This window comes from Coregonus clupeaformis, unplaced genomic scaffold, assembly GCF_020615455.1.
Source record: "Coregonus clupeaformis isolate EN_2021a unplaced genomic scaffold, ASM2061545v1 scaf1421, whole genome shotgun sequence".
Taxonomy (NCBI): domain Eukaryota; kingdom Metazoa; phylum Chordata; class Actinopteri; order Salmoniformes; family Salmonidae; genus Coregonus; species Coregonus clupeaformis.
The window spans coordinates 1-19,348 of NW_025534875.1; the positions used below are offsets into that span (position 1 = coordinate 1).

At 43.1% G+C, this 19,348-nt stretch overlaps 1 long non-coding RNA gene across 1 annotated transcript in view; it reads right to left on the minus strand.

The window, feature by feature from the left end:
- Positions 1-1,184: 1,184 nt before the first annotated feature.
- LOC123486995 overlaps positions 1,185-19,348 on the minus strand; it is a 103,444-nt gene continuing 85,280 nt past the window's right edge. Inside the window, exons 2-3 of the long non-coding RNA XR_006659577.1 lie at positions 3,436-3,492; positions 1,185-1,223 (exon numbers count right to left, since the gene is read on the minus strand). This is a non-coding gene — a long non-coding RNA (uncharacterized LOC123486995). The remainder of the gene's footprint in view (positions 1,224-3,435; positions 3,493-19,348) is intronic.

A 19,348-nucleotide genomic window follows, 5' to 3' on the forward strand; every position in this document is an offset into this window, starting at 1 on the left:
GTTAAAAATAATATTTTTATATTTCTATATGATCAATCCATAAATAATATAGACCTACATGCAACCGTATGTCTTGTGCTTTTGGCAATGATTTCTGTATAATAATTATGTATAAGTGATACCATTAATGTCTGCATAGCATGTTGTCTTCATTTTGGCAGATTAACTCGTGCTTATTTCTGAAGAGTAACTCAGGATTTCGCCAAGCGGCTAAGGAGTTGGAGCTGTGGCAGGAGTTGGACCTATGGCAGAAAGGTGGCTGGTTCGAATCCCGGGCCGGGCGCTGGAAAAAACGGGCGGGCTTGATCTGACCACTGGAAGGCTGCTGGGTTCACATCCTCAAAACAATCACCTTTTGTTGATCAGAACTCTAGAGGTTCTTCTTCACTGAACCCAAAAATATATATAACTTTTAGTGGTTCCATATATTAAGGAATTGATAGAAGCATTTCTGGTTCTATAAGGAACCTTCTTTTCTAAGTGTATAATAAACACATTTTTCTTTTGATTATTTAATTACCTACATCATGTTATTTCAAGTTATCCCTTTGGAGCGCAACATCACGTTGTTAAAAAATAATCCTAAATTGGCCATGGCTATAAATTGGGCAATTGAAGGCATCTAGGGCGAAATATGTGTTTGATGAAAATGAACATTGTATGCAACATTGTAGGCAACATTATTGACAAGGGACCCTGATGCCTACGATGCCAAAGCTATTTAGAGTTGTTAAACGGGTGTGAAGAGTGTGTTGGTATAACGGTAATATTGTCAAAATTCTGCTTGTAACAACCATCAGAATTGGTTAAAGAAATATGCATTCCATTATATTAGGCAATAATGAAGAGTAGGTAAAGTGGTCGTGTCGTATTAAAATTCTATCAAATGTCTTCCATTGCAACGAGTCCAGTCAGGGTGCTGCAGAACCCCTGCAGTACCTCCACTGACCCCGGATTGAGAACTCCTGATTTAGCAGATGCTCTAATCCAGAGTGATTTACAGTAAGTGCATTCATCTTAAGATAGCTATTTATTTTGTAAATAAAATTAATACATTCTTCATAAAATTGTAATCTCACCTCTTAGCTTTGGTGTCATGTTCCCCAGAGAGACGCATTTTAGAGGCAGGGCCCCCCTCCTCTCTCTCTCCAGAGAGACTCATTTTAGAGGCAGGGCCCCCCTCCTCTCTCTCCCCAGAGAGACTCATTTTAGACCACTGACCCCTAAACAGAGATGCAGCATGTTGGTTGTGGTGAACACAGTGACAACTCATTCTAGAATGTCAATTGTTCTCTTTTACTCATGATCTCTTAGAAATAAAACATTTACTAACAGACATATCCAAACAGTCGGGTGATTTAATTTAATCACATGAACATTGCTACATTCCTCAACAATAAATAAAACATTGTCTCTCAAACAGAAGAAGGAACTAACAAAGAGTCACTAACAACAACCAAAACGAAACAGGTGGTTTTAGGAGGGGTTCTGAAAGACACTCATGGGGGTGTCCACTAGTGATGGGAATCAGAGGCTTTCTGAACGCTTTGGGGCTTTCACCAAATTGTGCCGAAAATGCCATTGATAGATTTGAGTGCTAATAAACAACATTTAGTTAGAATGTGGGGTTCGCTTTTTGCCTCCAGGTTCACTATGTTTTGAAAAACGATGCATATGTGACTTTCAACGTGGCACCGTCATAGGATGCCACCTTTCCAACAAGTCAGTTCGTCAAATTCCTGCCCTGCTAGAGCTGCATGTTTGGTGCTTTATGTAATGGCATATATTTTAATGCTTTATGTAATGTATTTTATCTATTGAAATATAATTTTGATATAGTTTAAAATTTAGTTTCATGGTCATTTATTATGTTTTCCAGAATCTCCAACCAAACTCTGAGATCAGTCTCTCCAGTACACAGTCATCTGTCCATGAAGAGTGACATCTCTATGGATCATCCTATACATTTTAGTGATAAATCAGGGACCTTTGACCCCAGGTAAGTTACTGGTCAGAATTGATGATATTACTATTGAAGAGGAGAATCTTCTAGATCTGAAACCAGATGTATTTTGTGTATCTGAGCATATCATTTGTTGTTTATGTTACATATTTTAATACACTGAGTGTACAACATTTTCCACAACATTTCCAACGGAGACCATCAGGTTGGTAAGTCATCATACTGTAGCTCAAACCTACTGTGATGACGACCTAACTTTATAATAGTTCGTAGCCTACCTAGCAGAATCTGCCCGTCTTTCTTTCAAAATCAACACATTTATCCATCTTCTTATGCAGTGGTGTAAAGCACTTAAGTAAACATACTTTAAAGTATCTGTACTTTACTATTTATATTTTTAACAACTTTTACTTTTACTTCACTACATTCATAAAGAAAATGATGTACTTTTTTACTCCATAAATTTCCCTGACACCCAAAAGTACTCGTTACATTCAGAAAATTGTCCAATTCGCACTTATCAACAGAACATCCCTGGTCATCCCTACTGCCTCTGATCTGGCAGACTCACTAAACACAAATGCTTTTTTAAAATGATGTCTGAGTGTTGGAATGTTACCCTGGCTATCCGTAAATGAAAATAACAAGAAAAATTGTGCCGTCTGGTTTGCTTCATATAAGTAATTTTAATTTTAATTATTCCTACTTTACTTTAGCAATTACATTTACTTTTGATACTTAAATATATTTAAAATTAAATACTTTTAGACTTTTACTCAAGTAGTATTTTACTGGGTGACTTTCACTTTTACTTGAGTCATTTTCTATTAAGGTATCTTTACTTTTTCCACCACTGTTCTAATGTTCCATATGCGCCACAGTTTGAACAGACATTTTGTAACTGCGTAGGCTACAAAGTTACTTTCAATTCCAAATAAGGAAATTAAGTTATAACGGTGACTGGGTCAATTAGTTTTCCATTGGCCGGCTCCCCGGGTGAGCAGAGTTTGCACGTTTTAGAGCATTCCATTGGTCATTAAATTAAATGTCCACCAGGTTTAGCTGTGCTTTTTTCCCTCCAAAATGTGATTTACTGTAGGCCTATAATAATTGTAAACAGGCCTACAAATCCAAAAGGTTTTAATTTGAGAATGTTCATTTGTATGCCTCAAATATTAAACTGTCTTCAAATATCTGATGATTAGTTGAATCAGGTGTGTAAATGCTGGGCAAGAACAAAAGGATTGAGAAACCCTGAGATAAACATAAAACCCTATCATTTAAAAGCTCCTCCACCATCTTTACCAGACGTTTGACTGATAACATGTGATAACACTTTGAAAACTGCTGTCTGTCAGCAACTAAGCTCAAGTAGCAGTTCTACTAACTAGTAATATCTCATTCCAGGTATTCATTCTCTCACTCTGTCCATTAGAATAGATTATTGTTCAGAAATACTTAGAAATACTCACTTTATTTTTTAGTTCTCTCCATATAGCGTTTTCTGCTCTGTCGTCTTAAAATGGATCCTGTTCAAAAGAACAACTTTACTTTCTGTTTCAGCTCAGCCCCCTCCCCATCCTGATAATAAAGTGTTTTATTGGTATCCTCCACTAGATGGCAGTAAACACCTGCTGTAACTAGACTACGACTATGTGTTCGGTTTCATACATGCAGTTTCCCAGAGGAGGAGTGCTGATCTAGGATCAGGTCCCCCCTGTCCATTTAATCTGTTTCATTATGATCTAAAAGGCAAAACTGATCCCAGATCAGTACTCCTACTCTTTATGAATACTGTCACCGGTGACTCCTCAAGATGAGGCTCATGATTTATAAGTTATATTCTTTAAGAATCAATTAATATCATTAATTGAACTGCTTTGCCATGAACAGATCTGTGACGTCTTAACTTAAAGGTACTATATAGACTTTATGGTCATTTAAATGGGGTTGAACATTCATCCCATCAGATTGTGTAAAGGATTTTATGAGTTGAGAAAAATACTGACTTGGAAGCATCTCTCTGACCTCACCCTGCTGAAACACACCCACATAGCTACAGTTATATGCTTGTCAGGTTTTACCCACTTTTACAGCCAATGTATGGACTGGTATCCATATGAATCAGTGGAATATACAGACTAGTTAGCCATCTCCCAATAGATGGACCCCACGCAGAACTTTCAGCAATGCAGCATCTTCAGTAAGCGAGTATTCCAGACACTCTCTTCTTATGAACCAGTTGCTATTAAATGAAGGTTTTTGGACAGAAAACCTGCGGCTACGGTAGGATTCTAGGCTAATCTGGGCTGGCACCTCTGTTCCAAGATAGTCAGGAACAGTCGGAGGTGGAGGGGGCTGTGGAGCCATTATCCTGGCGGTGCTTGTGGAAGGGTAGGTAGGCTCTGCACACGGAGCTAACTGGAGCTCGGCAGCATCATCACTGTTGGGCTTGCCGGCGGCCTCGCTGGTTTGATGATGCTGCTGCTGCTGCTCATCACTCTCCTTTGGCTTTGTTTGGCTACTTTCTGTCCATTGTCTGAAGAAGCCTATTGTGATGAAACGTCAGGAACGCATTTTTGAAATGTACTTTTAAAATCTTTTTAGAAACTTTGAAATGAACCACATGGATTCTAACTGGGGACTCAGCTAAAACGAGACAAAAACTTATTTTTTTGGTATTTTTGGTACCCAAAAATACCCAGCAAACTCTCTAGTGGAGAATAGAGGGAGTATTCCCCTTGGAGAATCCAGAGTGGCTCACTGAAGAAAAACATATTGGAGAATAACAACAATCTCAATCTGAAGCTACAAAGAAAAAAGGGGAATTGTTCTGAAAATCAGGAACACCATTCTTCCTCCTGCCCCACCTATTGTCCCTGTATGAATATTAGTTGGCATCTAATTGAAGAACATACTGCTTTATAGATCCCAGCCTGACAAACAATTGTTTGGGCCTTACTTTGAGCACTTTGCACTGTGCCTCCATTGAGTCTCCACGTGTCAAGCAGTACAGAGAAAACGCCCTCTAGATGACAGCAGAGGCCTGCTCTTGGATCTACCCTGTCTAACCACCAGTTTAGTGACCTTGTTCCATCAATATGTCCATACTACTTCACAACCGCTTTGAGGTGTTGACCAGCAATGTCCCTTTGGGCTCAACCAAGCCGAGAGTGAGGTTCTAGAAAGAGGACTGACTTTCATACCAACTCCTAAACAGGAGGACTGCAGGGAGCTCCGGAGGGATCTACACTTCCATCATAGAAGATTGTAGTTATTAGATCATTTTGATTATGAAACAGATTTTCCTCATATTCTATTTCCAAACCCCTCACTTTGGGACCCTCAGTTGGAGTCAGTGTCAGAAACTATACAGACTGTTATACGTAGGGATGTGGCTTCCTTTTCACAATTCAGAACCCGACCTGTATATCAGCTTAACCTTACACATCTTTCAAAAAATCAAGCTCTAGAAACATTGAACATCAGAATATAGTGATTAAACCAGCAGATAAGGGGGCTCAGATTGTTGTAATGGATAAAGTGAATATCTTCTTGAAGCCAATAGACAATAGGATAATGGTAAACACTATGTTCCATTGTCCCACTCAACACAACCGGAAAACACAAAGACGAATCCAGGAGATAGTGAGTAAACTATATGAGGATAAGTACATTACAGATAAACAGATGGTCTATCTTTTTGGGGCAGATTCTCCAAGGCCTAGGCAGTTTTACTTACTGCCTAAAATACATATCTCCTGAGACGTTGGCGGTTCCCTGCGGCTGACCAATAGTAAGTGATTGTGTCTCAGAATCTTCCTGTATTGCTGATTATATTGACTTTTATATCAACCCTCTATCCCAGAAACACCCCAGGTATGTTAAGGATAGTTATGAATGCAGGGTTTATTACTATTGTATTACTCTTTATATTAACTTAGCTACTGACTTGTTCTATTGTTGTTGTCAAGAGGTTAACCTGCTAGTCAGCATTTCATTGCACTGTTAACTCCATGTATATGACAAATAAACCAACTTGAACTTAGAAGGGAAGGGGGAGGACAGCCAGAAAGGGAGGGGAAAAGATGGCCAGCTAAATTACAGTATGTGTCCTCAAATGTTATGTCATCTAAACATCTCACATTAGCTGGAAGAACTGACAAATGAAATGAATCATAGAGGTCTTATAACTTATTCCATTCTTCAGGTCCATTGTTTTGTCTCATGTCTCTGTATATTCATATACTGTACATAAGCAAGTGGCTAGGTTATAATTTTTTAAACTGTGATGTAACTGAACATCCACTAGGTGGAGCCAGTGGTCCACTCTTGATTAGAGCCTTGCTTTGGCATGTCATTTCATGGTTCTGAGACACTTCGAGACATTTCACATAAATTTGAAATTTGTTTGGTGAAAACAGTAGGATAAATACATATGTAGGTAGAGAGATATATATAATATTATTCTAACATTCTAGATACACAAACACACAGACACTCACACATAATCAAGTGACTAGTATTTATTTTCTATAACTTTGATGTAACTGTATATCCACTAGGTGGAGCGAGTGGTCCACTCTTGAGTAGAGACTTGGTTTGGCATGCAATTTCATGGGTTCTGAGACACCTTGCGACATGTCACATAAAATTGACATTTGTTTGGTATAAACAGTAGGATATATACATATGTAGGTAGAGTCCATTCTCGTTTTAAAAAATCAATAACACATAATCTCATTCATTATATACTATATCATTTATACAATACATTATTAAAAACATTCATTTATAATATACAACATAAAAATTATATATATATATATATATATATATATATATATATATATATATATATATATATATATATATATGCATAGTTAGATATAAAAGCCTTCATCATATTGAAAATTCAACTCACCTTCAAAATGCTCCATGAGGAATACATGATTCAAGGAGTCTCTTTAAGATGTATGTCTTCAGGCCTTCTGGTCCTCTGGGTCTTTTTTATTGGTTGACTGAGACATCCCACGGACGCTCTTTTATGGGGTCAAATGGATCTGTTTAGGTCAGCAGTAAATGGGGACATCTTAAAATATACAATTACCTTTTTATTTTTTATTGACTGAGACAGACATCCACTGGACATTCCATCCTCGGACGCCTCCCGGACATTCCCGGATGTCCCCCTTAGAACTCTTTGTAATAGGTTAAAGGTTAAACAGGTTTAAAAAAGTTGTTTCAAAGACACTTGGGGGACCCCATGTATACATTCAGTTCCCTTGTGTGTAAGGGACCCCCTAGATGAGCAAACTGTTGGCCATTAAAATATGGATAGCTGAGAACTCTTTCTAAAAGGTTAAAGGTAAAACCGATTTAAAACACAGTTGTTTCAAAGACACACCACACACGCTCACACACACACACAACCCAAAGAACCAATGGCTCTTGTGTAGAGAGAGAGCGAGAGAGAGAGAGAGAGAGAGAGAGAGAGAGAGAGAGAGAGAGAGAGAGAGAGAGAGAGAGAGAGAGAGAGAGAGAGAGAGAGAGAGAGAGAGAGAGAGAGAGAAAGAGAAAGAGAAAGAGATAGATAGGGGAGGGACGGAGAGAGAGAGAGAGAGAGAGAGAGAGAGAGAGAGAGAGAGAGAGAGAGAGAGAGAGAGAGAGAGGGAGCTGTAATTCATTGAAGGTACATACAATTTTCTTTCAAACCTTTTATTTTCTTCTAAAATGTTGCTACAGAAATGGAAGCATTTATATACAAGTTATTAAAGTTCACTAAACAATATTGAATATTAAACTATGACACTAATGTTTACTACTAAACCTTTATATGGATCATAAACTGTATTATTACACAATACTACACCTTACTAAACAATATATGTTTAAACGTATGATTATTATAATAATGTTTTTCTTAGAAAAAAGCAGAATCAGCATTGTTCTCCTTTTCAGGGGCCTTTTGTAACCCGACACCCCCATCAGTCTCCAAATCCCCGTCTTCAAGCTGTGAGGGACTCAGACGTTGCCTCTTCCACCAGGCTCTCCATGGCCTTCAAGGTTTCACATGTTTTCTTTTCCATGATAGATCAACCTTCTTGCCGATAAGCCCAAGTTTTGTCTTGAGGACAGAAGGGACCATCTTCGTAAATGTTCACGATGGTGGAAAAACTGTTGCACTTGTTTCATCATATCAAGCACCTTAAACCAATCTCGCCACTTGAAGCTAAAGACAGGCACACAATAGTTGACCTCTGTCATACGAACTAACAGATTTGGTGGCATTTGCGCTATTGAATTCAGAACAACCTAAAATTGTCACTTTGGAGTCTGGACTATACGCTACTGAAGAGATTCGTATGACTTTCAAATAATCTGGCCCACAGACTTCCTCTTCCAGTGCGTACCCAGGCAGGGATGTTCCATTCAGGGCCTTTTAGATCTGACATAGAGCAAGTCTTATCTTAAGCCATTCCCTCATGAGAAACGCAGGAGAAAAAATCCCGGTTTTTGGCTGAAAAAGGTTGTTGAGACAGCTGTGTGTGAAAATCTTCACTGTTGAATCGTCCGGTTGGCCTCCACTCATATCAATCCCACCATTAAAACAATCAGGTGCATCATAAAGAATGGCATCGATGGTTTTGTCCTTGTGGCCCAGACATGAAGGACACAACACACCTAGAATTGGTCTAGGAGACGTGTTTTCTGGAGTTTTCTGTGGTTGATCTCTCTTGAGGTTTCTTGTCTCTCGTAGTGTTCACAGGACAAGTCTAACACTTACTTATACTCAGGCAGACCTACCCAGAAATTACTTTTTCATTCTACAAGGGGTCACAAGCTCACTACACAGCAGCTCCATAAGTTCACTACAAAAAATCCCAACTGTTTCAAATTTTTCAAACAGTTCAATCTTTAAGTTCAACTAGGTCAGTACACGACACATCAATCACCAGGCCATTACTTTTTATTTCAAACATGTTGTAGAGGGTTCTTTGCACAGTGCTGATATTCTCTTATTCTTAAACAAACTTTAAACTTTAGAAAATTACACAGACAACGGCTTCTGAGAATATGTAAAATATCTTTAGTTATGCAATTGCAGGCAGAAGTTAATACAGAGTCAACAGGATTTGTATAGCTCTTCATAAGTTCTGCAAATTGTCCAAAACAATCTCTGCTTTTCATCCAAGCACGCCCCTCCCTGGCAGATCAGGAGCCACCATGTTTTCTTCTTGTGGCTGTGTGGAAGCAACGAGAAATTGAAACAATCCAGGTCTGTCTGTTCCTCCAGTTGATCTCTATCCCATGTCCTTGACTACACGCCCAGACCAGCTGCAGGGAGCTAGAGGGAACCATCCTTACCAAAAGCACAGCATTGGTAGTTAAGAAATGTCTCTGCTATTGTTAAGCATATTCATTGTTAACTATTAATATTTAACACATCAGGTAAATATGTGCTCTTTCTCTCACAGCATAATAGATCATATATTCCTCATCAATGTGCTTTACTTCAAAGAAACAGCTGCACTCTCAAGTTACATAAGCACACCCTAAATAGTGAAGAGAACGTCCGGACAGGATGTCCTTAAAAGGTCATAAACACAGGACACAGGAAAACTCACCAATCACTTTTTGACAGCAACCGTCTACTATATTCTCTCTCACAGGAGTCTGTGAAACAAGACAGTTGGAGATTGAAACATTGTATGTGTTTTCCCTTCCCCCAACTGCTCTGTTCACTCAGACAAACAAACCAGACTGCAGTTTCCCACGCAATGATTGACTTCAAATCCTAAATTACTTGATATCTTTCAGAAATACATAATTTCCCCCACCCTCATAATTCCAACGGTCTATAGGAGTGTCCCAGGTTTTCATTACAACCATTTCTAGTGCATATTGTATATGGTTTCAATATCTTACTATCAGATTTGATAAATAACAGATTATAACATGAAAAGCTCAGTGTTGATTTTAAATATAAACATTAACAGTCCACAAAAAGGGTGTGTAAAACAGTATGTTGGCTTGGCTGATAAAAAGGGTAGATTGAATTTCTCTTGGCAGTTGTGGCTGTCAGGTCTACAGCCAATCAAGGACTAGCTACCCATCCCCCACTGCTGCTCTCACCCCCCACCCCCCACCCCATCCCCTGACATGCTGGACTCTCAGGTTCTGTTCAATAAAGTGCAGCACAGCACAGTACAGTACAACTTTATTAGTCCATGTTACAGGGAACAAAGGGAATTTGTCTTTCTGAAGGGGTTGGTCACAGATCTGACAGTTCAGATCCAATCCCACGTTTTGATATCTGGCTCAGGACTCAAACCAATGACACCTTTCAGTTACTGGACTAATTCTCTAACTTCCACCTCCTAACACTTCTAGCATGGGCTTCCTAGGCAAAGTTCCTTTTACACTATCCCATGTGTGGAGAAAACATGAGTCTGTCTCATGATCTGGTAATGAGGTAGTCCTGCCTTCAACTTCAAAATCAGTGTCACCCTCAGGTCAAGAGGGCATTACCTCTTGGTCTAATGGTCAAGACACTGGTTTTTCCCATGGGACATCTGGGTACAGATCCCGCCCATGAAATGTGCACACCTCTCCCAAGGCAAGGTTTTGCAGGGGGCTGTATTGCAGTATCACATTGCTCAGCTGTGTTCAACACTTCATTCCATAGGTCATCAAAAAAATGACTCATCCCTGTAGTCATTCAAAGTTTGAACTAAGGCTTCAACTAAATCAACAACCTTTGACAGGTCAAGTGATGAAGACTGTAGCATCTCTGATAGAAATGTTGCTTCTCCAAAAACTTTATGGAGTGGAACAAGGAACACAATGAATTGTAAATCTATCTGTGCCAGCAGACCTCGTGCCTCAACAGATCTGTCACCGTTGTGTTCTTGGACTATGTCTTGCAGGACTCGCTTAACGGCAGGCAATCTATCCATAATAGTATGTAGAGCCATATATCGACATGCCCAGCGAGTGTCACTTAGTCTCTGAAGCTCTCTAGGTGCACCTGGGTACATCTCTCTTTGTACGCTAAGCCATTTTTGATGCACATGTATGACCCAGATGTGAAGACATACAGTCTTTCTAGTAAGGAGAAGAACTGTCCTACCTCAGGGACAGCTTTGACTGTATCCACTAAAACTAAGTTTAGACAGTGTGAACTCAAAAATCAAATCAAATTTTATTGGCCACATGCGCCGAATACAACAGGTGCAGACATTACAGTGAAATGCTTACTTACAGCCCTTAACCAACATTGCATTTATTTTTAATAAAAAAGTAAAATAAAACAACAACAAAAAAGTGTTGAGAAAAAAAGAGCAGAAGTAAAATAAAATAACAGTAGGGAGGCTATATATACAGGGGGGTACCGGTGCAGAGTCAATGTGCAGGGGCACCGGCTAGTTGAGGTAGTTGAGGTAATGTGTACATGTGGGTAGAGTTAAAGTGACTGTGCATAAAAAATTAACAGAGTAGCAGCAGCGTAAAAAGATGGGGGGGGGGCAGTGCAAATAGTCCGGGTAGCCATGATTAGCTGTTTAGGAGTCTTATGGCTTGGGGGTAGAAGCTGTTGAGAAGTCTTTTGGACCTAGACTTGGCACTCCGGTACCGCTTGCTGTGCGGTAGCAGAGAGAACAGTCTATGACTAGGGTGGCTGGAGTCTTTGACAATTTTGAAGGCCTTCCTCTGACACCGACTGGTATAGAGGTCCTGGATGGCAGGGAGCTTGGCCCCAGTGATGTACTGGGCCGTACGCACTACCCTCTGTAGCAGTTGCCATACCAGGTGGTGATGCAACCAGTCAGGATGCTCTCGAATAGGCTTTGTCGTGCCCTCTTCACGACTGTCTTGGTGTGTTTGGACCATGATAGTTCGTTGGTGATGTGGACACCAAGGAACTTGAAGCTCTCAACATGCTCCACTACAGCCCCGTCTTTTTTTTCCTTTAGTCCACAATCATCTCATTTACATTTACATTTACGTCATTTAGCAGACGCTCTTATCCAGAGCGACTTACAAATCTCCTTTGTCTTGGTCACGTTGAGGGAGAGGTTGTTATCCTGGCACCACACGGCCAGGTGTCTGACCTCCTCCCTATAGGCCAGGGTTCTTCAACTCCGGTTCCCTCCCCCTCTCTCTCTATGGCTGTTCCCTCCCCTTCTCTGTCTATGGCTGATCCCTCCCCTTCTCTCTCTATGGCTGTTCCCTCCCCTTCTCTCTCTATGGCTGTTCCCTCCCCTTCTCTCTCTATGGCTGTTCCCTCCCCTTCTCTCTCTCTATGGCTGTTCCCTCCCCTTCTCTCTCTCTATGGCTGTTCCCTCCCCTTCTCTCTCTATATCGCTGTTCCCTCCCCTTCTCTCTCTATGGCTGTTCCCTCCCTTTCTCTCTCTATGGCTGTTCCCTCCCCTTCTCTCTGTCTATGGCTGATCCCTCCCCTTCTCTCTCTATGGCTGTTCCCTCCCCTTCTCTCTCTATGGCTGTTCCCTCCCCTTCTCTCTCTATGGCTGTTCCCTCCCCTTCTCTCTCTCTATGGCTGTTCCCTCCCCTTCTCTCTCTATGGCTGTTCCCTCCCCTTCTCTCTCTCTATGGCTGTTCCCTCCCCTTCTCTCTCTCTATGGCTGTTCCCTCCCCTTCTCTCTCTATGGCTGTTTATTTTAAGAGAGGTAAAGTGGAGATCGGCCCCAACAATGGCATTACCTTCCTCTACACTTTGTCTGACCCACACACACACACACACACACACACACACACACACACCCACCCACCCCCACAGGCCTTCTATTGTTCCCTGTGAGTGGTAATCACCCCTCCTGCCAGTCTGTCTGGCTCCTATACCTGGGACCTCCACACCACATGGTTTCTTTAACTCCAGTCCTCAACATCCCCCAACAGTTGTTGTTGTAGCTTCAGAGAAGCACACCTGATTCAACTAGCCATCTAGTCATCAACCACTTCACTAGGACAGCACATCTACTGATTCAACTAGCCATCTAGTCATCAACCACTTCACTAGGACAGCACATCTACTGATTCAACTAGCCATCTAGTCATCAACCACTTCACTAGGACAGCACATCTACTGATTCAACTAGCCATCTAGTCATCAACCACTTCACTAGGACAGCACATCTACTGATTCAACTAGCCATCTAGTCATCAACCACTTCACTAGGACAGCACATCTACTGATTCAACTAGCCATCTAGTCATCAACCACTTCACTAGGACAGCACATCTACTGATTCAACTAGTCATCTAGTCATCAACCACTTCACTAGGACAGCACATCTACTGATTCAACTAGCCATCTAGTCATCAACCACTTCACTAGGACAGCACATCTACTGATTCAACTAGTCATCTAGTCATCAACCACTTCACTAGGACAGCACATCTACTGATTCAACTAGTCATCTAGTCATCAACCACTTCACTAGGACAGCACATCTACTGATTCAACTAGCCATCTAGTCATCAACCACTTCACTAGTTGAATCAGGTTGAAGAGGTTTATCTGTCTAAAACCTTCATTGGTATTCTTCATTGTTTGTGATAATATTGAATCAACCGAGTGGCGCAGTGGTCTAAGGCACTGCATCGCAGTGCTAGCTGTGCCACTAGAGATCCTGGTTAGAATCCAGGCTCTGTTGTAGCCGGCTGCGACCGGGAGACCCATGGGGCGGTGAATAATTGGCCCAGGGGAGGGAATGGCCGGCAGGGATGTAGCTCTGTTGGTAGAGCATGGCGTTTGCAATGCCAGGGTTGTGGGTTCGATTCCCACGGGGGGCCAGTATGAACAAATAAATAATAATAATGTATGCACTCCCTAACTCTAAGTTGCTCTGGATAAGAGCATCTGCTAAATGATTAAAATGTAAAGTGAAGGATTAATCTACCTATAACTGAAGGCAGCCAGTGTATAAAAACTGCACCAGACAGATACAAATGAGAGTTTGACTGTGTTTTACTATAGACCATTAGGCCAGCCAATGTCCAGAGTCAAGAGCATGGGGACTCTTAATTTGAAGGGACATTTTACACTATGGTTCTACTGATGCTGCCAAGAGAACAGAGATGAACCAGTGGAGTAGCTGGTGCAAAGCTACGCTAACAAGCATGTTGGGAGAATGAAACCACGGGGGATAAACGTTCAGGACAGGTAGTGAGTGAAAATGTAAAGTGACCCGTTCAGCCACTGTCTGGATTATTTCATGTAACTTCTTATACGTTTTTTCTTTTCTTTGCAATGTTTTTATTTACAATGTTTTTTTTGGAACAGATTCCAGTTGGAACGTTCCTCACAAAATATACCTCCCCCAACAACAACAACCCCCCTCAAACAAACACAGAGACAGTCAGCCAATGAAATTACAGGATCAATCATACTAATTAGAAAGGCAGAAGCATGCATGATAAGAAATGGAGGCTCATTGTCACACCTGTGACATATGCTTTAAGATACAAACGTCAAATACATGTCGACAATCCTTCCTCCAAAAGGACCCTTCTATGGGATCACGTCATGAAAATCCCCCAAAAAGCCATGTTCTTCTTTATTTTCCCAGCTTCGTGAGGAATCACCCAAAGAGCAAATTCACAATGGAAACCTTAGTTCTACCTGAACCTCTCGTTGAGTCTTTGAAAGGAAGTTCAAATCCAAGGACACAGAAAGAATCCAATGGAACACGGTGATGTCATAGAGAATGATAGAGGCCTCTAGTGGCCAAAACCCGTATTATCATGGGCAGGGCCTTTGAGGGCTTCCACCATTTTAATTAATGTAGACAACTGGGTGGGACTTCTATCTTTATTGGCTGGCCACGCCTCCAACCGCACCCGTACCTGCAGCCTTACAGGCGTACTGCCTAATAGCCAACTATCATCACAATACATTGTGTTAACACAGGCTTGGCCGACTATCATCACAATACATTGTGTTAACGTAGGATTGGCCGACTATCATCACAATACATTGTGTTAACACAGGATTGGCCAACTATCATCACAATACATTGTGTTAACACAGGCTTGGCCGACAATCATCACAATACATTGTGTTAACACAGGCTTGGCCAACTATCCTCACAATACAATGTGTTAACACTGTCTTGGCCAACTATCATCACAATACATTGTGTTAACACAGGCTTGGCCAACTATCATCACAATACATCGTGTTAACACTGGCTTGGCCAACTATCATCACAATACATTGTGTTAACACAGGCTTGGCCAACTATCATCACAATACATCGTGTTAACACTGGCTTGGCCAACTATCATCACAATACATTGTGTTAACACAGGCTTGGCCAACTATCCTCACAATACAATGTGTTAACACAGGCTTGGCCAACTATTATCACAATACATTGTGTTAACACAGGCTTGGCCAACTATCATCAAAATACATTGTGTTAACACAGGCTTGGCTAAGTACATATATCAACACATTACTTTTCTAGTTTGATCATTTAATCATTTTCGGCAATTTCATTTTGGCTTTATGCTTTCAAGTTACCACGTTCCATTCACCATTACACTCGGTTCATTCTGCTCCAGTCACTGCCTATGGACACCACCCGGCTCCTCACTGCAAGCCTGCAGACATCAAGCATCTGTGCCACGAGTTGACGTGTGTTTATGTGTTTAAATGTTTATATGTTTATAGTTATACTGGACAGAGAAGGAACCCTGGGGGCTTTTATAGAATGCTAATGTCTTACACACACACACACACACACACACACACACACACACACACACACACACAGACACACACACACACACACACACACACACACACAGACACACACACACACACACACACACAGACACACACACACAAGGCTGGAACCTTTGCCATGAGCTGTTAAAGCCATCGTCAGCCATCCTCCTCCTCCTCCTCCTCCTCCTCCTCCTCTTCCTCCTCTTCCTAATATTCTTCCTCCTCCTCCTCCTCCTCTTCCTCCTCTTCCTAATATTCTTCATCTTCCTCCTCCTCCTCCTCCTCCTCCTCCTCCTCCTCCTCCTCCTCCTCCTCCTCCTCCTCCTCCTCCTCCTAATGTTCTTCCTCCTCCTCCTCCTCCTCCCCCTCTTCCTGCTCTTCCTAAAATTATTCATCTTCCTCCTCCTCCTCCTCCTCCTCCTCCTCCACTTCTTCCTCTTCTTCCTAATATTCTTCCTCCTCCTCCTCCTCCTCCCTCTCCTCCTCCCCCTCTTCTTCTTCCTCCTCCTCCTCCCCCTCTCTCTCCTCCTCCTCCTCCTCCTCCTCCCCCTCCCCCTCCGCCTCCCCCCTTTTCTTCTTCCTCCTCCTCCTCCTCCTCCCCCTCTTCCTCCTCTTCCTCCTCCTCCTCCTCCCCCTCTTCATCCGCTTCCTAATATTCTTCATCTTCCTCCTCCTCCCCCTCCTCCTCCTCCTCCTCCCCCTCCTCTTCCTGTCTTCCCTGCTAGGGCAGTATGATGTTATGAAACGTTTAGATCTAAATATATACGATGTAGACCATCTGACCTCTTTAGTTGAGCAGCCAGGTCACACCAGATCCACTGCAGTATTAAATGTTTGTCCAGGTCCCCAGGATGCCGGGAGATGCCTTCAATACTGTCCACTAGGGGCAAACGTGAACACCTATTACTATCTAGTGGTGTGGTTCTCAATCAGAGGCAACGTGAATCAGCTGTTGCTTGTTGTCTCTGATTGGGAACCATACTTAGGCAGCCTGTTTTCCACAGTGTTTTGTGGGATCTTGTTTCGTATGGTTTTGTATTGTAACCAAGGACGTCACGTTATCGTTTTGTTGTTTTGTTCTGGAATAAAAAAGGTATGTTCACTTCTCACGCTGCGCATTGGTCCACTTCCTCCAACGATCGTGATAGAAGATCCCACCCTAACTGGACCAAGCAGCGTGTCCAGGAGCCAACGCCAGAGGTGAATCTAGCGGATATCCACCTCGACTGGTTCAAGCCGCGGGAGGAGGAGAGAGGCTGGACTTGGGAGCAGAGGAGCGAGAGTCTGGCGAGAGCCATGGAGGCCTAGCCCACGGGGAGGAGAGACGGCCAGAACATTTTTAGGGGGGGGCTCACGCCGTGGACGACGGGGCAGCAGGAGGCCGCCAGGTTACGGGAGTCACTGGTCACCAGGGGGAAGGAGTATGTAGAGGCACGGCGAGAGGTACTGGGGTGTGTTGCCAGTCCGGTCCGGCCCGTTCCTGATCCCCGCGTAGGGCCAGTGGTGCGCGTCGTCAGCCCGGTTCGGCCCGTCCCTGCTCCCCGCACCAAGTCAATGGTGCGCGTCGTCAGCCCGGTCCGGCCTGTTCCTGCTCCCCGCACCAAGCCAGTGGTGCGCTTCGTCAGCCCGGTTCGGCCCGTCCCTGATCCCCGCACCAAGCCAATGGTGCTCGTCGTCAGCCCGGTCCGGCCTGTTCCTGCTCCCCGCACCAAGCCAGTGGTGCGCTTTGTCAGCCCGGTTCGGCCCGTCCCTGCTCCCCGCACCAAGCCAATGGTGCGCGTCGTCAGCCCGGTCCGGCCTGTTCCTGCTCCCCGCACTAAGCCAGTGGTGCGCTTCGTCAGCCCGGTTCGGCCCGTCCCTGCTCCCCACACCAAGCCTGTGGTGCGCGTCGTCAGTCCGGCACAGCCCGTGCCTGTTCCACCGGTGCCGGCACCGGTCAGCTGCTCCACTCCGGAGCTAGAGCAATCCGCTCCATCAGTGTTCAGTCCAGCTCCGGCCAGCAGGGCCAGACCGGACCAGGGGTGCTTTGGTGGGTTAGAGAGGGAGTGGGGGTCATGCCCGGAGCCGGAACCGCCTCCGAGGAGGAATGCCCACCCGGCCCTCCCCTGTTCGGTTTATGTTTGGCGCGGTCGCAGTCCGCGCCTTTGGGGGGGGGGGGTACTGTCACGCCCTGGCTCTGGGACTCTGTTATGTTGAGCCAGGGTGTGTTGTTTCTATGTGTTTTTGTGTGCTAGGTTGAGAATCTAGTTCATTTGTTTCTATGTTGGCCGGTGTGGTTCTCAATCAGAGGCAACGTGAATCAGCTGTTGCTTGTTGTCTCTGATTGGGAACCATACTTAGGCAGCCTGTTTTCCACAGTGTTTTGTGGGATCTTATTCCGTATGGTTTTGTATTGTAACCAAGGACGTCACGTTATCGTTTTGTTGTTTTGTTCTGGAATAAAAAAGGTATGTTCACTTCTCACGCTGCGCATTGGTCCACTTCCTCCAACGATCGTGACAGCTATAGCCAACCACTGAACGTTATCCTGCTCCCAAATATATATACTGTAGCTATAGCCAACCACTGAACGTTATCCTGCTCCCAAATATATATACTGTAGCTATAGCCAACCTCTGAACGTTATCCTGCTCCCAAATATATATACTGTAGCTATAGCCAACCACTGAATGTTATCCTGCTCCCAAATATATATATATATATATATACTGTAGCTATAGCCAACCACTGAACGTTATCCTGCTCCCAAATATATATACTCTAGCTATAGCCAACCACTGAACGTTATCCTGCTCCCAAATATATATACTGTAGCTATAGCCAACCATCGCCGTTGATATGGTCAGTAGTGACTTTGCCACATGATAGGTAAACAAACAAACAGGCAAGTAGCCTACAAGCGGAGTATGAAAAATGTATGCACTCACTAAAAACAAGCGGATTCAGCAACACGGACACCGATGGAAATTCTTGCGATTTGACAGTTCCCAAAGGACATGAACTGGTTGAATCAACATTGTTTCTACTTTATAGGACAAGGCTTAATCAGTTTTATGGGAAACCAGCCAATAGTGTACAGCCATAATATAAATGTTTAATGTCTGTTTCCACTAGATTGCGTTACTGACTGACCAGACTGTCTGACCTGCACTGCCTCCTCCTGACTGATATCTAACCAGCCCAGAGGCTTGAAGAGACATTAGACTGTCTGACTGATATCTAACCAGCCCAGAGGCTTGAAGAGACATTAGACTGTCTGACTGATATCTAACCAGCCCAGAGGCTTGAAGAGACATTAGACTGTCTGACTGATATCTAACCAGCCCAGAGGCTTGAAGAGACATTAGACTGTCTGACTGATTTCTAACCAGCCCAGAGGCTTGAAGAGACATTAGACTGTCTGACTGATATCTAACCAGCCCAGAGGCTTGAAGAGACATTAGACTGTTTGACTGATATCTAACCAGCCCAGAGGCTTGAAGAGACATTAGACTGTCTGACTGATACCTAACCAGCCCAGAGGCTTGAAGAGACATTAGACTGTCTGACTGATATCTAACCAGCCCAGAGGCTTGAAGAGACATTAGACTGTCTGACTGATATCTAACCAGCCCAGAGGCTTGAAGAGACAT